Source organism: Microcebus murinus, chromosome 14 (assembly GCF_040939455.1).
Source record: "Microcebus murinus isolate Inina chromosome 14, M.murinus_Inina_mat1.0, whole genome shotgun sequence".
NCBI classification, from domain to species: Eukaryota; Metazoa; Chordata; class Mammalia; order Primates; family Cheirogaleidae; genus Microcebus; species Microcebus murinus.
In genome coordinates this window covers 81033995-81057249 of record NC_134117.1, presented here as the reverse complement: position 1 = coordinate 81057249, position 23255 = coordinate 81033995, and the positions used below count along the sequence as shown (strand labels likewise).

The window sequence follows — 23255 nt, the reverse complement described above, 5'->3', positions numbered from 1 at the left end:
GGCGGCGGAGGGCGCCCCTGCCCCGCTCGAGAAGCCGAGCCTCTCTGGGCTTCCCCGCCGCCGCCTCCCGCCCCAGGCCCCGCGCCGGGCCGGGCCGGTTGAGTTCGCCGGCCGGGTCCCGCGGGCTCCCAGGGACGGGGGTGATGGGCGGGGCGGGGCGGGGTGGGGGGCTGTCTCTCTATACACACACACACACACTCACACTCACTCACACAAGATGCGCCTCCACGGCTGGACTCGCCAAGGTGGAGCCCTCCCAGCCCCCCTCGTCTCCTCGCCAGGCCTCCTTCACCTACCCGCTGCCCACCCCCAGCGCGTTGCTGCCGCTGACTGCGCACGCGCGGGACGCTCGCCCTTTGACCCCAGCCAGGGGCCGCCCTCCCCCACAACCCCTTTCAGCTGCGCCCCCCCCCTCGCCCTGTGGGTGGGCTGCCGCCTATTCCCCCGGGCCAGGGCTGGGGCACAGCCAGTGTATGGGGCGTCTCTCTCTGGGGATGTGTCCCATGGGTGGGGTGGGGTGGCGTGGTTTGGGGGGCGCTGAAGAAATCAGTCCCCTCCATCTCCTACCTCTGGAAAACGCCCAAGCCCGTGGAGAACTGCCGGCACCGCTTCGTGGGGGCCGGGACCCTCCTCAGTGTCCTCCTGTGGCCCAGTCTAAGGGGCCTGGGCCTGGCCGGGGCTGCATTGGACCCCGACCACCCTGGCGTGTGGACTCGCTAAAAATCGGCCATTAGATATTGGATTCCAGCTTCCTTGAGGTCATTTCACTAATGAGTGCACCGGAAAGAGTTTCCTAATCCATCTGTGAGGGTGGCAGCTGAAAGAGAATTTGAAAGCTGACAGAATAGGCGAGGGAAGGCATAGGAGATTTCCACACCCAGCAAGGAAGACTTTCCCGAAATGGAAGAAAGAAACGAGCAAACAGAGACACCGGTAGCCCGCCCGGAAAAGAGTCTGCCCCTGAGAGAAAGCACCCTGACCAGGTTCACCCGTGGCTGGGTGGCGAGCTAGCGGCATTCAGAAGAGCGAGGCCCGCAGTCTGTGCGGAAGACACCTGCATTCGGGTGTGTGTGGCAGCGCGATTCACAAGCAGCTCTAGATGTTAAACCAAGGAGAAGCCAGGGAGTTCCCAACGCCCCAGGTGTCCTCAGCCCACGACTGGCTGCTGTGGGAATGCGAAGCCCGGCTCCTTGTCTCAGAGCGGGGTTCCCAGGAGGATCAGGCTGAAGCTGGGACTTGGCCTCAAAGTGTCCCCTCGCATGGCCACCCCCTTCCCCTTCCTGCTCCTCTACTCTTGGTGCCCCTCCATCCAGGGGCCAGACCTTAAAGAGTCACCGCAAGAGAATCCTGGTCCCAAAGGAGCCTTCTGGGGGACCGGTGCTGAGAGAGGTTGTGGGCATGGCCCGCTGGGGCTCTGCCCGACCCAGGGCTGAGAGATGCCACCTCCCAGCTCTGGGTCCCTGCAGGAAGTGTTGGCAAGCACAGGGCCGGTCCTCCAAAGACCCAGGTGCAGGGAGCCCAGGCCAAGCAGCCTGTGGAAGAAGCCACTTGCCGTGCCACCCCGGGAACAGGACTGCAGGCCCCGGCCCTTCCCACCTCCTCCTCCTCCTCCTCCTCCTCCCCCCCGCCCCGCCCCCACAGGGCACAGGGCTCAGAGACACCTCAGACTCTTGCTACCCAAAGTGCAAAGGGCATCAGTTGCTCCTCCAACCCCCCCCCCAGCAGACCACGTTGTCCAGCCACCCCCTGGCCTCCCTGGGGTGCCCAGCAGAAAAGTGCAGACACCCACCGGACCCTCAGTCTCAGTTTTCGGAGGTTTTTGCCACTCTAAGGACCCGCAGGCCAGCTGGGCCTTCGGGCAGGACAGAGAGCCCCGGAATCCGACGTGGAGAGCTGCGTGTACGTCCCCATCAGGAGGCGGTCCCCACCTCCGCGGCTCTCCCCTTGCGGGGAGCGGCAGCCCAGCCGGCAGCCGCAGGGCCTCAGGGAAGACACCAGGCTGGGCCCCCGCGGCACAGCGGGGGCACGTCCCCCGCACTCACGCGACTTAGGGACGGCTGCTGGAGACTGCTGCGGCCACCCTGCTGCCGGGTTTCTGGAGGGCTTCCTGGAAGCAGCATCCACACCAAGCCCTTGGAAGGCCCAGGCGACGGAGGAGCCGGTCAGGCAGGGGCCGAGGACGGTGAGAGGCCGGGCGGGAAGGAGCGTGTCAGGCAGGGGCAGAGGACGGTGACCGGCCGGGCGGGGAGGAGCCGGTCAGGCGGGGGCCCAGGACAGTGACGGGCCTGGCCGGGGAGGAGTGCAGTCAGGCAGGGGCAGAGGAGACGGGCTGGGTAAGGGTTAGGGTTACAGTTAGGGCACAATTCACAATCCCAAATACGTGGAAGCGACCCGAGTGCCCATCCTTCCAGGAGTGCATCAATAACACGTGGCGCGTGGACACCACGGAGTGCCATTCGGCTGTGAGGAGCAGCGGTGAGAGGGCGCCTCTCGTGTTCTCCTGGCCAGAGCTGGAACCCGTTCCAGTAAGCCAGGTATCCCAAGAATGGACACACGAGCACCACGTGAGCGCGCTCACCAGCAAATTGGTACGAACGGATGGACGCCTAAGTGGACAGAGAGGAATCACCTTCATCGGGTGGGTGTCGGGCGGGCGGGTGGGGGGAGGGGAGGGGCATACACATCCATTAGGCATGGGGTGGGTGCGCACCGACTGGGGGATGGGCGCACTTGAAGCTCTGACCCGAGGGGGGAGGCTTGGAGAGGGCAAGGCACCCGACCTTAACATTGGTACCCCCACAATACGCTGGAACAACATGAGAGGTGTATGAATAAGAACACAGGGGGGGCCGGGCGCGGTGGCTCACGCCTGTAATCCTAGCTCTCTGGGAGGCCGAGGCGGGCGGATTGCTCCAGGTCAGGAGTTCGAAACCAGCCTGAGCAAGAGCGAGACCCCGTCTCTACTAAAAATAGAAAGAAATTAATTGGCCAACTAATATATATAGAAAAACACAGCCGGGCGTGGTGGTGCATGCCTGTAGTCCCAACTACTCGGGAGGCTGAGGCAGCAGGATTGCTTGAGCCCGGAGATTGAGGTTGCTGTGAGCTAGGCTGACGCCATGGCACTCACTCTAGCCTGGGCAGCAAAACGAGACTCTGTCTCAAAAAAAAAAAAAAAAAAAGAACACAGGGGGGAGGGCGGCACGGGCAACACATGTCACCTGAATACTTGTACTCCCATCATCTGCTTGAAAAGAGAGAGAAAAGAAAATGCAATCCTAGAGGTAAGAGACACTTTTTAAAAATAATGAATCCGAAGAGAAAAGTAAAAGGAGGCCTGTGGAGCAGGTCTGGGTGTGACTCCGGATCCCCCAACATCAGGTGCCACCACCAAAGATTCCTGCGTGTAGCCCATAGAACCCCAAAAGCAACGGGACGAGTTCTGGTCACATACTCCCTCAAAATGACATCCTGGCCTTCTTCTGGAACTCCCTCCCCTCTCAGACTCTCAAGGTTTCCTCCAGCGTGTCGGTTCCCACAGAGCAGACCTTTGGTCTGAGACCTGACAGTCCAGATGCCACGCATGCTGCCGCGTGGCGGCGGTGTCGCGGCTTGGGACAAGAGGAGGCCCCACGGTGCGGGCTGGGGCGCCAGGCACCGCGCGGGCGCTGAGGGTGGGGGTGACCCCCACCCCGGGCCGCCGCCGCGCTCCCAGAAAGGGGACAGAACAAGAGGCAAAAAAAAAAAAAAAAGCAGCAGCCTGTGGCACCCGGTATTCCCAGGCGGTCTCCCATCCAAGTACTAACCAGGCCCGACCCTGCTTAGCTTCCGAGACCAGACGAGATCGGGGGCGTTCAGGGTGGTGTGGCCCTAGACGGCGGCGGAGGGCGCCCCTGCCCCGCTCGAGAAGCCGAGCCTCTCTGGGCTTCCCCGCCGCCGCCTCCCGCCCCAGGCCCCGCGCCGGGCCGGGCCGGTTGAGTTCGCCGGCCGGGTCCCGCGGGCTCCCAGGGACGGGGGTGATGGGCGGGGCGGGGCGGGGTGGGGGGCTGTCTCTCTATACACACACACACACACTCACACTCACTCACACAAGATGCGCCTCCACGGCTGGACTCGCCAAGGTGGAGCCCTCCCAGCCCCCCTCGTCTCCTCGCCAGGCCTCCTTCACCTACCCGCTGCCCACCCCCAGCGCGTTGCTGCCGCTGACTGCGCACGCGCGGGACGCTCGCCCTTTGACCCCAGCCAGGGGCCGCCCTCCCCCACAACCCCTTTCAGCTGCGCCCCCCCCTCGCCCTGTGGGTGGGCTGCCGCCTATTCCCCCGGGCCAGGGCTGGGGCACAGCCAGTGTATGGGGCGTCTCTCTCTGGGGATGTGTCCCATGGGTGGGGTGGGGTGGCGTGGTTTGGGGGGCGCTGAAGAAATCAGTCCCCTCCATCTCCTACCTCTGGAAAACGCCCAAGCCCGTGGAGAACTGCCGGCACCGCTTCGTGGGGGCCGGGACCCTCCTCAGTGTCCTCCTGTGGCCCAGTCTAAGGGGCCTGGGCCTGGCCGGGGCTGCATTGGACCCCGACCACCCTGGCGTGTGGACTCGCTAAAAATCGGCCATTAGATATTGGATTCCAGCTTCCTTGAGGTCATTTCACTAATGAGTGCACCGGAAAGAGTTTCCTAATCCATCTGTGAGGGTGGCAACTGAAAGAGAATTTGAAAGCTGACAGAATAGGCGAGGGAAGGCATAGGAGATTTCCACACCCAGCAAGGAAGACTTTCCCGAAATGGAAGAAAGAAACGAGCAAACAGAGACACCGGTAGCCCGCCCGGAAAAGAGTCTGCCCCTGAGAGAAAGCACCCTGACCAGGTTCACCCGTGGCTGGGTGGCGAGCTAGCGGCATTCAGAAGAGCGAGGCCCGCAGTCTGTGCGGAAGACACCTGCGCTCGGGTGTGTGTGGCAGCGCGATTCACAAGCAGCTCTAGATGTTAAACCAAGGAGAAGCCAGGGAGTTCCCAACGCCCCAGGTGTCCTCAGCCCACGACTGGCTGCTGTGGGAATGCGAAGCCCGGCTCCTTGTCTCAGAGCGGGGTTCCCAGGAGGATCAGGCTGAAGCTGGGACTTGGCCTCAAAGTGTCCCCTCGCATGGCCACCCCCTTCCCCTTCCTGCTCCTCTACTCTTGGTGCCCCTCCATCCAGGGGCCAGACCTTAAAGAGTCACCGCAAGAGAATCCTGGTCCCAAAGGAGCCTTCTGGGGGACCGGTGCTGAGAGAGGTTGTGGGCATGGCCCGCTGGGGCTCTGCCCGACCCAGGGCTGAGAGATGCCACCTCCCAGCTCTGGGTCCCTGCAGGAAGTGTTGGCAAGCACAGGGCCGGTCCTCCAAAGACCCAGGTGCAGGGAGCCCAGGCCAAGCAGCCTGTGGAAGAAGCCACTTGCCGTGCCACCCCGGGAACAGGACTGCAGGCCCCGGCCCTTCCCACCTCCTCCTCCTCCTCCTCCTCCTCCCCCCCGCCCCGCCCCCACAGGGCACAGGGCTCAGAGACACCTCAGACTCTTGCTACCCAAAGTGCAAAGGGCATCAGTTGCTCCTCCAACCCCCCCCCCAGCAGACCACGTTGTCCAGCCACCCCCTGGCCTCCCTGGGGTGCCCAGCAGAAAAGTGCAGACACCCACCGGACCCTCAGTCTCAGTTTTCGGAGGTTTTTGCCACTCTAAGGACCCGCAGGCCCGCTGGGCCTTCGGGCAGGACAGAGAGCCCCGGAATCCGACGTGGAGAGCTGCGTGTACGTCCCCATCAGGAGGCGGTCCCCACCTCCGCGGCTCTCCCCTTGCGGGGAGCGGCAGCCCAGCCGGCAGCCGCAGGGCCTCAGGGAAGACACCAGGCTGGGCCCCCGCGGCACAGCAGGGGCACGTCCCCCGCACTCACGCGACTTAGGGACGGCTGCTGGAGACTGCTGCGGCCACCCTGCTGCCGGGTTTCTGGAGGGCTTCCTGGAAGCAGCATCCACACCAAGCCCTTGGAAGGCCCAGGCGACGGAGGAGCCGGTCAGGCAGGGGCCGAGGACGGTGAGAGGCCGGGCGGGAAGGAGCGTGTCAGGCAGGGGCAGAGGACGGTGACCGGCCGGGCGGGGAGGAGCCGGTCAGGCGGGGGCCCAGGACAGTGACGGGCCTGGCCGGGGAGGAGTGCAGTCAGGCAGGGGCAGAGGAGACGGGCTGGGTAAGGGTTAGGGTTACAGTTAGGGCACAATTCACAATCCCAAATACGTGGAAGCGACCCGAGTGCCCATCCTTCCAGGAGTGCATCAATAACACGTGGCGCGTGGACACCACGGAGTGCCATTCGGCTGTGAGGAGCAGCGGTGAGAGGGCGCCTCTCGTGTTCTCCTGGCCAGAGCTGGAACCCGTTCCAGTAAGCCAGGTATCCCAAGAATGGACACACGAGCACCACGTGAGCGCGCTCACCAGCAAATTGGTACGAACGGATGGACGCCTAAGTGGACAGAGAGGAATCACCTTCATCGGGTGGGTGTCGGGCGGGCGGGTGGGGGGAGGGGAGGGGCATACACATCCATTAGGCATGGGGTGGGTGCGCACCGACTGGGGGATGGGCGCACTTGAAGCTCTGACCCGAGGGGGGAGGCTTGGAGAGGGCAAGGCACCCGACCTTAACATTGGTACCCCCACAATACGCTGGAACAACATGAGAGGTGTATGAATAAGAACACAGGGGGGGCCGGGCGCGGTGGCTCACGCCTGTAATCCTAGCTCTCTGGGAGGCCGAGGCGGGCGGATTGCTCCAGGTCAGGAGTTCGAAACCAGCCTGAGCAAGAGCGAGACCCCGTCTCTACTAAAAATAGAAAGAAATTAATTGGCCAACTAATATATATAGAAAAACACAGCCGGGCGTGGTGGTGCATGCCTGTAGTCCCAACTACTCGGGAGGCTGAGGCAGCAGGATTGCTTGAGCCCGGAGATTGAGGTTGCTGTGAGCTAGGCTGACGCCATGGCACTCACTCTAGCCTGGGCAGCAAAACGAGACTCTGTCTCAAAAAAAAAAAAAAAAAAAGAACACAGGGGGGAGGGCGGCACGGGCAACACATGTCACCTGAATACTTGTACTCCCATCATCTGCTTGAAAAGAGAGAGAAAAGAAAATGCAATCCTAGAGGTAAGAGACACTTTTTAAAAATAATGAATCCGAAGAGAAAAGTAAAAGGAGGCCTGTGGAGCAGGTCTGGGTGTGACTCCGGATCCCCCAACATCAGGTGCCACCACCAAAGATTCCTGCGTGTAGCCCATAGAACCCCAAAAGCAACGGGACGAGTTCTGGTCACATACTCCCTCAAAATGACATCCTGGCCTTCTTCTGGAACTCCCTCCCCTCTCAGACTCTCAAGGTTTCCTCCAGCGTGTCGGTTCCCACAGAGCAGACCTTTGGTCTGAGACCTGACAGTCCAGATGCCACGCATGCTGCCGCGTGGCGGCGGTGTCGCGGCTTGGGACAAGAGGAGGCCCCACGGTGCGGGCTGGGGCGCCAGGCACCGCGCGGGCGCTGAGGGTGGGGGTGACCCCCACCCCGGGCCGCCGCCGCGCTCCCAGAAAGGGGACAGAACAAGAGGCAAAAAAAAAAAAAAAAGCAGCAGCCTGTGGCACCCGGTATTCCCAGGCGGTCTCCCATCCAAGTACTAACCAGGCCCGACCCTGCTTAGCTTCCGAGACCAGACGAGATCGGGGGCGTTCAGGGTGGTGTGGCCCTAGACGGCGGCGGAGGGCGCCCCTGCCCCGCTCGAGAAGCCGAGCCTCTCTGGGCTTCCCCGCCGCCGCCTCCCGCCCCAGGCCCCGCGCCGGGCCGGGCCGGTTGAGTTCGCCGGCCGGGTCCCGCGGGCTCCCAGGGACGGGGGTGATGGGCGGGGCGGGGCGGGGTGGGGGGCTGTCTCTCTATACACACACACACACACTCACACTCACTCACACAAGATGCGCCTCCACGGCTGGACTCGCCAAGGTGGAGCCCTCCCAGCCCCCCTCGTCTCCTCGCCAGGCCTCCTTCACCTACCCGCTGCCCACCCCCAGCGCGTTGCTGCCGCTGACTGCGCACGCGCGGGACGCTCGCCCTTTGACCCCAGCCAGGGGCCGCCCTCCCCCACAACCCCTTTCAGCTGCGCCCCCCCCTCGCCCTGTGGGTGGGCTGCCGCCTATTCCCCCGGGCCAGGGCTGGGGCACAGCCAGTGTATGGGGCGTCTCTCTCTGGGGATGTGTCCCATGGGTGGGGTGGGGTGGCGTGGTTTGGGGGGCGCTGAAGAAATCAGTCCCCTCCATCTCCTACCTCTGGAAAACGCCCAAGCCCGTGGAGAACTGCCGGCACCGCTTCGTGGGGGCCGGGACCCTCCTCAGTGTCCTCCTGTGGCCCAGTCTAAGGGGCCTGGGCCTGGCCGGGGCTGCATTGGACCCCGACCACCCTGGCGTGTGGACTCGCTAAAAATCGGCCATTAGATATTGGATTCCAGCTTCCTTGAGGTCATTTCACTAATGAGTGCACCGGAAAGAGTTTCCTAATCCATCTGTGAGGGTGGCAACTGAAAGAGAATTTGAAAGCTGACAGAATAGGCGAGGGAAGGCATAGGAGATTTCCACACCCAGCAAGGAAGACTTTCCCGAAATGGAAGAAAGAAACGAGCAAACAGAGACACCGGTAGCCCGCCCGGAAAAGAGTCTGCCCCTGAGAGAAAGCACCCTGACCAGGTTCACCCGTGGCTGGGTGGCGAGCTAGCGGCATTCAGAAGAGAGAGGCCCGCAGTCTGTGCGGAAGACACCTGCGCTCGGGTGTGTGTGGCAGCGCGATTCACAAGCAGCTCTAGATGTTAAACCAAGGAGAAGCCAGGGAGTTCCCAACGCCCCAGGTGTCCTCAGCCCACGACTGGCTGCTGTGGGAATGCGAAGCCCGGCTCCTTGTCTCAGAGCGGGGTTCCCAGGAGGATCAGGCTGAAGCTGGGACTTGGCCTCAAAGTGTCCCCTCGCATGGCCACCCCCTTCCCCTTCCTGCTCCTCTACTCTTGGTGCCCCTCCATCCAGGGGCCAGACCTTAAAGAGTCACCGCAAGAGAATCCTGGTCCCAAAGGAGCCTTCTGGGGGACCGGTGCTGAGAGAGGTTGTGGGCATGGCCCGCTGGGGCTCTGCCCGACCCAGGGCTGAGAGATGCCACCTCCCAGCTCTGGGTCCCTGCAGGAAGTGTTGGCAAGCACAGGGCCGGTCCTCCAAAGACCCAGGTGCAGGGAGCCCAGGCCAAGCAGCCTGTGGAAGAAGCCACTTGCCGTGCCACCCCGGGAACAGGACTGCAGGCCCCGGCCCTTCCCACCTCCTCCTCCTCCTCCTCCTCCTCCCCCCCGCCCCGCCCCCACAGGGCACAGGGCTCAGAGACACCTCAGACTCTTGCTACCCAAAGTGCAAACGGCATCAGTTGCTCCTCCAACCCCCCCCCCAGCAGACCACGTTGTCCAGCCACCCCCTGGCCTCCCTGGGGTGCCCAGCAGAAAAGTGCAGACACCCACCGGACCCTCAGTCTCAGTTTTCGGAGGTTTTTGCCACTCTAAGGACCCGCAGGCCCGCTGGGCCTTCGGGCAGGACAGAGAGCCCCGGAATCCGACGTGGAGAGCTGCGTGTACGTCCCCATCAGGAGGCGGTCCCCACCTCCGCGGCTCTCCCCTTGCGGGGAGCGGCAGCCCAGCCGGCAGCCGCAGGGCCTCAGGGAAGACACCAGGCTGGGCCCCCGCGGCACAGCAGGGGCACGTCCCCCGCACTCACGCGACTTAGGGACGGCTGCTGGAGACTGCTGCGGCCACCCTGCTGCCGGGTTTCTGGAGGGCTTCCTGGAAGCAGCATCCACACCAAGCCCTTGGAAGGCCCAGGCGACGGAGGAGCCGGTCAGGCAGGGGCCGAGGACGGTGAGAGGCCGGGCGGGAAGGAGCGTGTCAGGCAGGGGCAGAGGACGGTGACCGGCCGGGCGGGGAGGAGCCGGTCAGGCGGGGGCCCAGGACAGTGACGGGCCTGGCCGGGGAGGAGTGCAGTCAGGCAGGGGCAGAGGAGACGGGCTGGGTAAGGGTTAGGGTTACAGTTAGGGCACAATTCACAATCCCAAATACGTGGAAGCGACCCGAGTGCCCATCCTTCCAGGAGTGCATCAATAACACGTGGCGCGTGGACACCACGGAGTGCCATTCGGCTGTGAGGAGCAGCGGTGAGAGGGCGCCTCTCGTGTTCTCCTGGCCAGAGCTGGAACCCGTTCCAGTAAGCCAGGTATCCCAAGAATGGACACACGAGCACCACGTGAGCGCGCTCACCAGCAAATTGGTACGAACGGATGGACGCCTAAGTGGACAGAGAGGAATCACCTTCATCGGGTGGGTGTCGGGCGGGCGGGTGGGGGGAGGGGAGGGGCATACACATCCATTAGGCATGGGGTGGGTGCGCACCGACTGGGGGATGGGCGCACTTGAAGCTCTGACCCGAGGGGGGAGGCTTGGAGAGGGCAAGGCACCCGACCTTAACATTGGTACCCCCACAATACGCTGGAACAACATGAGAGGTGTATGAATAAGAACACAGGGGGGGCCGGGCGCGGTGGCTCACGCCTGTAATCCTAGCTCTCTGGGAGGCCGAGGCGGGCGGATTGCTCCAGGTCAGGAGTTCGAAACCAGCCTGAGCAAGAGCGAGACCCCGTCTCTACTAAAAATAGAAAGAAATTAATTGGCCAACTAATATATATAGAAAAACACAGCCGGGCGTGGTGGTGCATGCCTGTAGTCCCAACTACTCGGGAGGCTGAGGCAGCAGGATTGCTTGAGCCCGGAGATTGAGGTTGCTGTGAGCTAGGCTGACGCCATGGCACTCACTCTAGCCTGGGCAGCAAAACGAGACTCTGTCTCAAAAAAAAAAAAAAAAAAAAAGAACACAGGGGGGAGGGCGGCACGGGCAACACATGTCACCTGAATACTTGTACTCCCATCATCTGCTTGAAAAGAGAGAGAAAAGAAAATGCAATCCTAGAGGTAAGAGACACTTTTTAAAAATAATGAATCCGAAGAGAAAAGTAAAAGGAGGCCTGTGGAGCAGGTCTGGGTGTGACTCCGGATCCCCCAACATCAGGTGCCACCACCAAAGATTCCTGCGTGTAGCCCATAGAACCCCAAAAGCAACGGGACGAGTTCTGGTCACATACTCCCTCAAAATGACATCCTGGCCTTCTTCTGGAACTCCCTCCCCTCTCAGACTCTCAAGGTTTCCTCCAGCGTGTCGGTTCCCACAGAGCAGACCTTTGGTCTGAGACCTGACAGTCCAGATGCCACGCATGCTGCCGCGTGGCGGCGGTGTCGCGGCTTGGGACAAGAGGAGGCCCCACGGTGCGGGCTGGGGCGCCAGGCACCGCGCGGGCGCTGAGGGTGGGGGTGACCCCCACCCCGGGCCGCCGCCACGCTCCCAGAAAGGGGACAGAACAAGAGGCAAAAAAAAAAAAAAAAGCAGCAGCCTGTGGCACCCGGTATTCCCAGGCGGTCTCCCATCCAAGTACTAACCAGGCCCGACCCTGCTTAGCTTCCGAGACCAGACGAGATCGGGGGCGTTCAGGGTGGTGTGGCCCTAGACGGCGGCGGAGGGCGCCCCTGCCCCGCTCGAGAAGCCGAGCCTCTCTGGGCTTCCCCGCCGCCGCCTCCCGCCCCAGGCCCCGCGCCGGGCCGGGCCGGTTGAGTTCGCCGGCCGGGTCCCGCGGGCTCCCAGGGACGGGGGTGATGGGCGGGGCGGGGCGGGGTGGGGGGCTGTCTCTCTATACACACACACACACACTCACACTCACTCACACAAGATGCGCCTCCACGGCTGGACTCGCCAAGGTGGAGCCCTCCCAGCCCCCCTCGTCTCCTCGCCAGGCCTCCTTCACCTACCCGCTGCCCACCCCCAGCGCGTTGCTGCCGCTGACTGCGCACGCGCGGGACGCTCGCCCTTTGACCCCAGCCAGGGGCCGCCCTCCCCCACAACCCCTTTCAGCTGCGCCCCCCCCCTCGCCCTGTGGGTGGGCTGCCGCCTATTCCCCCGGGCCAGGGCTGGGGCACAGCCAGTGTATGGGGCGTCTCTCTCTGGGGATGTGTCCCATGGGTGGGGTGGGGTGGCGTGGTTTGGGGGGCGCTGAAGAAATCAGTCCCCTCCATCTCCTACCTCTGGAAAACGCCCAAGCCCGTGGAGAACTGCCGGCACCGCTTCGTGGGGGCCGGGACCCTCCTCAGTGTCCTCCTGTGGCCCAGTCTAAGGGGCCTGGGCCTGGCCGGGGCTGCATTGGACCCCGACCACCCTGGCGTGTGGACTCGCTAAAAATCGGCCATTAGATATTGGATTCCAGCTTCCTTGAGGTCATTTCACTAATGAGTGCACCGGAAAGAGTTTCCTAATCCATCTGTGAGGGTGGCAACTGAAAGAGAATTTGAAAGCTGACAGAATAGGCGAGGGAAGGCATAGGAGATTTCCACACCCAGCAAGGAAGACTTTCCCGAAATGGAAGAAAGAAACGAGCAAACAGAGACACCGGTAGCCCGCCCGGAAAAGAGTCTGCCCCTGAGAGAAAGCACCCTGACCAGGTTCACCCGTGGGTGGGTGGCGAGCTAGCGGCATTCAGAAGAGCGAGGCCCGCAGTCTGTGCGGAAGACACCTGCGCCTGGGTGTGTGTGGCGGCGCGATTCACAAGCAGCTCTAGATGTTAAACCAAGGAGAAGCCAGGGAGTTCCCAACGCCCCAGGTGTCCTCAGCCCACGACTGGCTGCTGTGGGAATGCGAAGCCCGGCTCCTTGTCTCAGAGCGGGGTTCCCAGGAGGATCAGGCTGAAGCTGGGACTTGGCCTCAAAGTGTCCCCTCGCATGGCCACCCCCTTCCCCTTCCTGCTCCTCTACTCCTGGTGCCCCTCCATCCAGGGGCCAGACCTTAAAGAGTCACCGCAAGAGAATCCTGGTCCCAAAGGAGCCTTCTGGGGGACCGGTGCTGAGAGAGGTTGTGGGCATGGCCCGCTGGGGCTCTGCCCGACCCAGGGCTGAGAGATGCCACCTCCCAGCTCTGGGTCCCTGCAGGAAGTGTTGGCAAGCACAGGGCCGGTCCTCCAAAGGCCCAGGTGCAGGGAGCCCAGGCCAAGCAGCCTGTGGAAGAAGCCACTTGCCGTGCCACCCCGGGAACAGGACTGCAGGCCCCGGCCCTTCCCACCTCCTCCTCCTCCTCCTCCTCCTCCCCCCCGCCCCGCCCCCACAGGGCACAGGGCTCAGAGACACCTCAGACTCTTGCTACCCAAAGTGCAAAGGGCATCAGTTGCTCCTCCAACCCCCCCCCCAGCAGACCACGTTGTCCAGCCACCCCCTGGCCTCCCTGGGGTGCCCAGCAGAAAAGTGCAGACACCCACCGGACCCTCAGTCTCAGTTTTCGGAGGTTTTTGCCACTCTAAGGACCCGCAGGCCAGCTGGGCCTTCGGGCAGGACAGAGAGCCCCGGAATCCGACGTGGAGAGCTGCGTGTACGTCCCCATCAGGAGGCGGTCCCCACCTCCGCGGCTCTCCCCTTGCGGGGAGCGGCAGCCCAGCCGGCAGCCGCAGGGCCTCAGGGAAGACACCAGGCTGGGCCCCCGCGGCACAGCAGGGGCACGTCCCCCGCACTCACGCGACTTAGGGACGGCTGCTGGAGACTGCTGCGGCCACCCTGCTGCCGGGTTTCTGGAGGGCTTCCTGGAAGCAGCATCCACACCAAGCCCTTGGAAGGCCCAGGCGACGGAGGAGCCGGTCAGGCAGGGGCCGAGGACGGTGAGAGGCCGGGCGGGAAGGAGCGTGTCAGGCAGGGGCAGAGGACGGTGACCGGCCGGGCGGGGAGGAGCCGGTCAGGCGGGGGCCCAGGACAGTGACGGGCCTGGCCGGGGAGGAGTGCAGTCAGGCAGGGGCAGAGGAGACGGGCTGGGTAAGGGTTAGGGTTACAGTTAGGGCACAATTCACAATCCCAAATACGTGGAAGCGACCCGAGTGCCCATCCTTCCAGGAGTGCATCAATAACACGTGGCGCGTGGACACCACGGAGTGCCATTCGGCTGTGAGGAGCAGCGGTGAGAGGGCGCCTCTCGTGTTCTCCTGGCCAGAGCTGGAACCCGTTCCAGTAAGCCAGGTATCCCAAGAATGGACACACGAGCACCACGTGAGCGCGCTCACCAGCAAATTGGTACGAACGGATGGACGCCTAAGTGGACAGAGAGGAATCACCTTCATCGGGTGGGTGTCGGGCGGGCGGGTGGGGGGAGGGGAGGGGCATACACATCCATTAGGCATGGGGTGGGTGCGCACCGACTGGGGGATGGGCGCACTTGAAGCTCTGACCCGAGGGGGGAGGCTTGGAGAGGGCAAGGCACCCGACCTTAACATTGGTACCCCCACAATACGCTGGAACAACATGAGAGGTGTATGAATAAGAACACAGGGGGGGCCGGGCGCGGTGGCTCACGCCTGTAATCCTAGCTCTCTGGGAGGCCGAGGCGGGCGGATTGCTCCAGGTCAGGAGTTCGAAACCAGCCTGAGCAAGAGCGAGACCCCGTCTCTACTAAAAATAGAAAGAAATTAATTGGCCAACTAATATATATAGAAAAACACAGCCGGGCGTGGTGGTGCATGCCTGTAGTCCCAACTACTCGGGAGGCTGAGGCAGCAGGATTGCTTGAGCCCGGAGATTGAGGTTGCTGTGAGCTAGGCTGACGCCATGGCACTCACTCTAGCCTGGGCAGCAAAACGAGACTCTGTCTCAAAAAAAAAAAAAAAAAAGAACACAGGGGGGAGGGCGGCACGGGCAACACATGTCACCTGAATACTTGTACTCCCATCATCTGCTTGAAAAGAGAGAGAAAAGAAAATGCAATCCTAGAGGTAAGAGACACTTTTTAAAAATAATGAATCCGAAGAGAAAAGTAAAAGGAGGCCTGTGGAGCAGGTCTGGGTGTGACTCCGGATCCCCCAACATCAGGTGCCACCACCAAAGATTCCTGCGTGTAGCCCATAGAACCCCAAAAGCAACGGGACGAGTTCTGGTCACATACTCCCTCAAAATGACATCCTGGCCTTCTTCTGGAACTCCCTCCCCTCTCAGACTCTCAAGGTTTCCTCCAGCGTGTCGGTTCCCACAGAGCAGACCTTTGGTCTGAGACCTGACAGTCCAGATGCCACGCATGCTGCCGCGTGGCGGCGGTGTCGCGGCTTGGGACAAGAGGAGGCCCCACGGTGCGGGCTGGGGCGCCAGGCACCGCGCGGGCGCTGAGGGTGGGGGTGACCCCCACCCCGGGCCGCCGCCACGCTCCCAGAAAGGGGACAGAACAAGAGGCAAAAAAAAAAAAAAAAGCAGCAGCCTGTGGCACCCGGTATTCCCAGGCGGTCTCCCATCCAAGTACTAACCAGGCCCGACCCTGCTTAGCTTCCGAGACCAGACGAGATCGGGGGCGTTCAGGGTGGTGTGGCCCTAGACGGCGGCGGAGGGCGCCCCTGCCCCGCTCGAGAAGCCGAGCCTCTCTGGGCTTCCCCGCCGCCGCCTCCCGCCCCAGGCCCCGCGCCGGGCCGGGCCGGTTGAGTTCGCCGGCCGGGTCCCGCGGGCTCCCAGGGACGGGGGTGATGGGCGGGGCGGGGCGGGGTGGGGGGCTGTCTCTCTATACACACACACACACACTCACACTCACTCACACAAGATGCGCCTCCACGGCTGGACTCGCCAAGGTGGAGCCCTCCCAGCCCCCCTCGTCTCCTCGCCAGGCCTCCTTCACCTACCCGCTGCCCACCCCCAGCGCGTTGCTGCCGCTGACTGCGCACGCGCGGGACGCTCGCCCTTTGACCCCAGCCAGGGGCCGCCCTCCCCCACAACCCCTTTCAGCTGCGCCCCCCCCCTCGCCCTGTGGGTGGGCTGCCGCCTATTCCCCCGGGCCAGGGCTGGGGCACAGCCAGTGTATGGGGCGTCTCTCTCTGGGGATGTGTCCCATGGGTGGGGTGGGGTGGCGTGGTTTGGGGGGCGCTGAAGAAATCAGTCCCCTCCATCTCCTACCTCTGGAAAACGCCCAAGCCCGTGGAGAACTGCCGGCACCGCTTCGTGGGGGCCGGGACCCTCCTCAGTGTCCTCCTGTGGCCCAGTCTAAGGGGCCTGGGCCTGGCCGGGGCTGCATTGGACCCCGACCACCCTGGCGTGTGGACTCGCTAAAAATCGGCCATTAGATATTGGATTCCAGCTTCCTTGAGGTCATTTCACTAATGAGTGCACCGGAAAGAGTTTCCTAATCCATCTGTGAGGGTGGCAACTGAAAGAGAATTTGAAAGCTGACAGAATAGGCGAGGGAAGGCATAGGAGATTTCCACACCCAGCAAGGAAGACTTTCCCGAAATGGAAGAAAGAAACGAGCAAACAGAGACACCGGTAGCCCGCCCGGAAAAGAGTCTGCCCCTGAGAGAAAGCACCCTGACCAGGTTCACCCGTGGGTGGGTGGCGAGCTAGCGGCATTCAGAAGAGCGAGGCCCGCAGTCTGTGCGGAAGACACCTGCGCCTGGGTGTGTGTGGCGGCGCGATTCACAAGCAGCTCTAGATGTTAAACCAAGGAGAAGCCAGGGAGTTCCCAACGCCCCAGGTGTCCTCAGCCCACGACTGGCTGCTGTGGGAATGCGAAGCCCGGCTCCTTGTCTCAGAGCGGGGTTCCCAGGAGGATCAGGCTGAAGCTGGGACTTGGCCTCAAAGTGTCCCCTCGCATGGCCACCCCCTTCCCCTTCCTGCTCCTCTACTCCTGGTGCCCCTCCATCCAGGGGCCAGACCTTAAAGAGTCACCGCAAGAGAATCCTGGTCCCAAAGGAGCCTTCTGGGGGACCGGTGCTGAGAGAGGTTGTGGGCATGGCCCGCTGGGGCTCTGCCCGACCCAGGGCTGAGAGATGCCACCTCCCAGCTCTGGGTCCCTGCAGGAAGTGTTGGCAAGCACAGGGCCGGTCCTCCAAAGGCCCAGGTGCAGGGAGCCCAGGCCAAGCAGCCTGTGGAAGAAGCCACTTGCCGTGCCACCCCGGGAACAGGACTGCAGGCCCCGGCCCTTCCCACCTCCTCCTCCTCCTCCTCCTCCTCCCCCCCGCCCCGCCCCCACAGGGCACAGGGCTCAGAGACACCTCAGACTCTTGCTACCCAAAGTGCAAAGGGCATCAGTTGCTCCTCCAACCCCCCCCCAGGAGACCACGTTGTCCAGCCACCCCCTGGCCTCCATGGGGTGCCCAGCAGAAAAGTGCAGACACCCACCGGACCCTCAGTCTCAGTTTTCGGAGGTTTTTGCCACTCTAAGGACCCGCAGGCCAGCTGGGCCTTCGGGCAGGACAGAGAGCCCCGGAATCCGACGTGGAGAGCTGCGTGTACGTCCCCATCAGGAGGCGGTCCCCACCTCCGCGGCTCTCCCCTTGCGGGGAGCGGCAGCCCAGCCGGCAGCCGCAGGGCCTCAGGGAAGACACCAGGCTGGGCCCCCGCGGCACAGCGGGGGCACGTCCCCCGCACTCACGCGACTTAGGGACGGCTGCTGGAGACTGCTGCGGCCACCCTGCTGCCGGGTTTCTGGAGGGCTTCCTGGAAGCAGCATCCACACCAAGCCCTTGGAAGGCCCAGGCGACGGAGGAGCCGGTCAGGCAGGGGCCGAGGACGGTGAGAGGCCGGGCGGGAAGGAGCGTGTCAGGCAGGGGCAGAGGACGGTGACCGGCCGGGCGGGCAGGAGCCGGTCAGGCGGGGGCCCAGGACAGTGACGGGCCTGGCCGGGGAGGAGTGCGTCAGGCAGGGGCAGAGGAGACGGGCTGGGTAAGGGTTAGGGTTACAGTTAGGGCACAATTCACAATCCCAAATACGTGGAAGCGACCCGAGTGCCCATCCTTCCAGGAGTGCATCAATAACACGTGGCGCGTGGACACCACGGAGTGCCATTCGGCTGTGAGGAGCAGCGGTGAGAGGGCGCCTCTCGTGTTCTCCTGGCCAGAGCTGGAACCCGTTCCAGTAAGCCAGGTATCCCAAGAATGGACACACGAGCACCACGTGAGCGCGCTCACCAGCAAATTGGTACGAACGGATGGACGCCTAAGTGGACAGAGAGGAATCACCTTCATCGGGTGGGTGTCGGGCGGGCGGGTGGGGGGAGGGGAGGGGCATACACATCCATTAGGCATGGGGTGGGTGCGCACCGACTGGGGGATGGGCGCACTTGAAGCTCTGACCCGAGGGGGGAGGCTTGGAGAGGGCAAGGCACCCGACCTTAACATTGGTACCCCCACAATACGCTGGAACAACATGAGAGGTGTATGAATAAGAACACAGGGGGGGCCGGGCGCGGTGGCTCACGCCTGTAATCCTAGCTCTCTGGGAGGCCGAGGCGGGCGGATTGCTCCAGGTCAGGAGTTCGAAACCAGCCTGAGCAAGAGCGAGACCCCGTCTCTACTAAAAATAGAAAGAAATTAATTGGCCAACTAATATATATAGAAAAACACAGCCGGGCGTGGTGGTGCATGCCTGTAGTCCCAACTACTCGGGAGGCTGAGGCAGCAGGATTGCTTGAGCCCGGAGATTGAGGTTGCTGTGAGCTAGGCTGACGCCATGGCACTCACTCTAGCCTGGGCAGCAAAACGAGACTCTGTCTCAAAAAAAAAAAAAAAAAAAAGAACACAGGGGGGAGGGCGGCACGGGCAACACATGTCACCTGAATACTTGTACTCCCATCATCTGCTTGAAAAGAGAGAGAAAAGAAAATGCAATCCTAGAGGTAAGAGACACTTTTTAAAAATAATGAATCCGAAGAGAAAAGTAAAAGGAGGCCTGTGGAGCAGGTCTGGGTGTGACTCCGGATCCCCCAACATCAGGTGCCACCACCAAAGATTCCTGCGTGTAGCCCATAGAACCCCAAAAGCAACGGGACGAGTTCTGGTCACATACTCCCTCAAAATGACATCCTGGCCTTCTTCTGGAACTCCCTCCCCTCTCAGACTCTCAAGGTTTCCTCCAGCGTGTCGGTTCCCACAGAGCAGACCTTTGGTCTGAGACCTGACAGTCCAGATGCCACGCATGCTGCCGCGTGGCGGCGGTGTCGCGGCTTGGGACAAGAGGAGGCCCCACGGTGCGGGCTGGGGCGCCAGGCACCGCGCGGGCGCTGAGGGTGGGGGTGACCCCCACCCCGGGCCGCCGCCGCGCTCCCAGAAAGGGGACAGAACAAGAGGCAAAAAAAAAAAAAAAAGCAGCAGCCTGTGGCACCCGGTATTCCCAGGCGGTCTCCCATCCAAGTACTAACCAGGCCCGACCCTGCTTAGCTTCCGAGACCAGACGAGATCGGGGGCGTTCAGGGTGGTGTGGCCCTAGACGGCGGCGGAGGGCGCCCCTGCCCCGCTCGAGAAGCCGAGCCTCTCTGGGCTTCCCCGCCGCCGCCTCCCGCCCCAGGCCCCGCGCCGGGCCGGGCCGGTTGAGTTCGCCGGCCGGGTCCCGCGGGCTCCCAGGGACGGGGGTGATGGGCGGGGCGGGGCGGGGTGGGGGGCTGTCTCTCTATACACACACACACACACTCACACTCACTCACACAAGATGCGCCTCCACGGCTGGACTCGCCAAGGTGGAGCCCTCCCAGCCCCCCTCGTCTCCTCGCCAGGCCTCCTTCACCTACCCGCTGCCCACCCCCAGCGCGTTGCTGCCGCTGACTGCGCACGCGCGGGACGCTCGCCCTTTGACCCCAGCCAGGGGCCGCCCTCCCCCACAACCCCTTTCAGCTGCGCCCCCCCCCTCGCCCTGTGGGTGGGCTGCCGCCTATTCCCCCGGGCCAGGGCTGGGGCACAGCCAGTGTATGGGGCGTCTCTCTCTGGGGATGTGTCCCATGGGTGGGGTGGGGTGGCGTGGTTTGGGGGGCGCTGAAGAAATCAGTCCCCTCCATCTCCTACCTCTGGAAAACGCCCAAGCCCGTGGAGAACTGCCGGCACCGCTTCGTGGGGGCCGGGACCCTCCTCAGTGTCCTCCTGTGGCCCAGTCTAAGGGGCCTGGGCCTGGCCGGGGCTGCATTGGACCCCGACCACCCTGGCGTGTGGACTCGCTAAAAATCGGCCATTAGATATTGGATTCCAGCTTCCTTGAGGTCATTTCACTAATGAGTGCACCGGAAAGAGTTTCCTAATCCATCTGTGAGGGTGGCAACTGAAAGAGAATTTGAAAGCTGACAGAATAGGCGAGGGAAGGCATAGGAGATTTCCACACCCAGCAAGGAAGACTTTCCCGAAATGGAAGAAAGAAACGAGCAAACAGAGACACCGGTAGCCCGCCCGGAAAAGAGTCTGCCCCTGAGAGAAAGCACCCTGACCAGGTTCACCCGTGGGTGGGTGGCGAGCTAGCGGCATTCAGAAGAGCGAGGCCCGCAGTCTGTGCGGAAGACACCTGCGCCTGGGTGTGTGTGGCGGCGCGATTCACAAGCAGCTCTAGATGTTAAACCAAGGAGAAGCCAGGGAGTTCCCAACGCCCCAGGTGTCCTCAGCCCACGACTGGCTGCTGTGGGAATGCGAAGCCCGGCTCCTTGTCTCAGAGCGGGGTTCCCAGGAGGATCAGGCTGAAGCTGGGACTTGGCCTCAAAGTGTCCCCTCGCATGGCCACCCCCTTCCCCTTCCTGCTCCTCTACTCCTGGTGCCCCTCCATCCAGGGGCCAGACCTTAAAGAGTCACCGCAAGAGAATCCTGGTCCCAAAGGAGCCTTCTGGGGGACCGGTGCTGAGAGAGGTTGTGGGCATGGCCCGCTGGGGCTCTGCCCGACCCAGGGCTGAGAGATGCCACCTCCCAGCTCTGGGTCCCTGCAGGAAGTGTTGGCAAGCACAGGGCCGGTCCTCCAAAGGCCCAGGTGCAGGGAGCCCAGGCCAAGCAGCCTGTGGAAGAAGCCACTTGCCGTGCCACCCCGGGAACAGGACTGCAGGCCCCGGCCCTTCCCACCTCCTCCTCCTCCTCCTCCTCCTCCCCCCCGCCCCGCCCCCACAGGGCACAGGGCTCAGAGACACCTCAGACTCTTGCTACCCAAAGTGCAAAGGGCATCAGTTGCTCCTCCAACCCCCCCCCCAGCAGACCACGTTGTCCAGCCACCCCCTGGCCTCCCTGGGGTGCCCAGCAGAAAAGTGCAGACACCCACCGGACCCTCAGTCTCAGTTTTCGGAGGTTTTTGCCACTCTAAGGACCCGCAGGCCAGCTGGGCCTTCGGGCAGGACAGAGAGCCCCGGAATCCGACGTGGAGAGCTGCGTGTACGTCCCCATCAGGAGGCGGTCCCCACCTCCGCGGCTCTCCCCTTGCGGGGAGCGGCAGCCCAGCCGGCAGCCACAGGGCCTCAGGGAAGACACCAGGCTGGGCCCCCGCGGCACAGCAGGGGCACGTCCCCCGCACTCACGCGACTTAGGGACGGCTGCTGGAGACTGCTGCGGCCACCCTGCTGCCGGGTTTCTGGAGGGCTTCCTGGAAGCAGCATCCACACCAAGCCCTTGGAAGGCCCAGGCGACGGAGGAGCCGGTCAGGCAGGGGCCGAGGACGGTGAGAGGCCGGGCGGGAAGGAGCGTGTCAGGCAGGGGCAGAGGACGGTGACCGGCCGGGCGGGGAGGAGCCGGTCAGGCGGGGGCCCAGGACAGTGACGGGCCTGGCCGGGGAGGAGTGCAGTCAGGCAGGGGCAGAGGAGACGGGCTGGGTAAGGGTTAGGGTTACAGTTAGGGCACAATTCACAATCCCAAATACGTGGAAGCGACCCGAGTGCCCATCCTTCCAGGAGTGCATCAATAACACGTGGCGCGTGGACACCACGGAGTGCCATTCGGCTGTGAGGAGCAGCGGTGAGAGGGCGCCTCTCGTGTTCTCCTGGCCAGAGCTGGAACCCGTTCCAGTAAGCCAGGTATCCCAAGAATGGACACACGAGCACCACGTGAGCGCGCTCACCAGCAAATTGGTACGAACGGATGGACGCCTAAGTGGACAGAGAGGAATCACCTTCATCGGGTGGGTGTCGGGCGGGCGGGTGGGGGGAGGGGAGGGGCATACACATCCATTAGGCATGGGGTGGGTGCGCACCGACTGGGGGATGGGCGCACTTGAAGCTCTGACCCGAGGGGGGAGGCTTGGAGAGGGCAAGGCACCCGACCTTAACATTGGTACCCCCACAATACGCTGGAACAACATGAGAGGTGTATGAATAAGAACACAGGGGGGGCCGGGCGCGGTGGCTCACGCCTGTAATCCTAGCTCTCTGGGAGGCCGAGGCGGGCGGATTGCTCCAGGTCAGGAGTTCGAAACCAGCCTGAGCAAGAGCGAGACCCCGTCTCTACTAAAAATAGAAAGAAATTAATTGGCCAACTAATATATATAGAAAAACACAGCCGGGCGTGGTGGTGCATGCCTGTAGTCCCAACTACTCGGGAGGCTGAGGCAGCAGGATTGCTTGAGCCCGGAGATTGAGGTTGCTGTGAGCTAGGCTGACGCCATGGCACTCACTCTAGCCTGGGCAGCAAAACGAGACTCTGTCTCAAAAAAAAAAAAAAAAAAAAGAACACAGGGGGGAGGGCGGCACGGGCAACACATGTCACCTGAATACTTGTACTCCCATCATCTGCTTGAAAAGAGAGAGAAAAGAAAATGCAATCCTAGAGGTAAGAGACACTTTTTAAAAATAATGAATCCGAAGAGAAAAGTAAAAGGAGGCCTGTGGAGCAGGTCTGGGTGTGACTCCGGATCCCCCAACATCAGGTGCCACCACCAAAGATTCCTGCGTGTAGCCCATAGAACCCCAAAAGCAACGGGACGAGTTCTGGTCACATACTCCCTCAAAATGACATCCTGGCCTTCTTCTGGAACTCCCTCCCCTCTCAGACTCTCAAGGTTTCCTCCAGCGTGTCGGTTCCCACAGAGCAGACCTTTGGTCTGAGACCTGACAGTCCAGATGCCACGCATGCTGCCGCGTGGCGGCGGTGTCGCGGCTTGGGACAAGAGGAGGCCCCACGGTGCGGGCTGGGGCGCCAGGCACCGCGCGGGCGCTGAGGGTGGGGGTGACCCCCACCCCGGGCCGCCGCCACGCTCCCAGAAAGGGGACAGAACAAGAGGCAAAAAAAAAAAAAAAAGCAGCAGCCTGTGGCACCCGGTATTCCCAGGCGGTCTCCCATCCAAGTACTAACCAGGCCCGACCCTGCTTAGCTTCCGAGACCAGACGAGATCGGGGGCGTTCAGGGTGGTGTGGCCCTAGAC

At 62.8% G+C, this 23255-nt stretch overlaps 6 non-coding genes across 6 annotated transcripts; all 6 read right to left on the bottom strand.

Annotated features, from left to right (window-relative positions):
* Window positions 1-3757: 3757 nt before the first annotated feature.
* LOC142875845 (5S ribosomal RNA) lies at window positions 3758-3876 on the bottom strand. Its single transcript, XR_012923125.1, has one exon. It is a non-coding gene; the product is annotated as a 5S ribosomal RNA (ribosomal RNA).
* A 3756-nt stretch (window positions 3877-7632) lies between these two features.
* LOC142875844 (5S ribosomal RNA) lies at window positions 7633-7751 on the bottom strand. Its single transcript, XR_012923124.1, has one exon. It is a non-coding gene; the product is annotated as a 5S ribosomal RNA (ribosomal RNA).
* A 3758-nt stretch (window positions 7752-11509) lies between these two features.
* Window positions 11510-11628, bottom strand: LOC142875843 (5S ribosomal RNA). Its single transcript, XR_012923123.1, has one exon. It is a non-coding gene; the product is annotated as a 5S ribosomal RNA (ribosomal RNA).
* A 3756-nt stretch (window positions 11629-15384) lies between these two features.
* Window positions 15385-15503, bottom strand: LOC142875842 (5S ribosomal RNA). The gene has a single exon (XR_012923122.1). It is a non-coding gene; the product is annotated as a 5S ribosomal RNA (ribosomal RNA).
* Window positions 15504-19259: 3756 nt separating this feature from the next.
* Window positions 19260-19378, bottom strand: LOC142875841 (5S ribosomal RNA). Its single transcript, XR_012923121.1, has one exon. It is a non-coding gene; the product is annotated as a 5S ribosomal RNA (ribosomal RNA).
* Window positions 19379-23136: 3758 nt separating this feature from the next.
* LOC142875840 (5S ribosomal RNA) lies at window positions 23137-23255 on the bottom strand. Its single transcript, XR_012923120.1, has one exon. It is a non-coding gene; the product is annotated as a 5S ribosomal RNA (ribosomal RNA).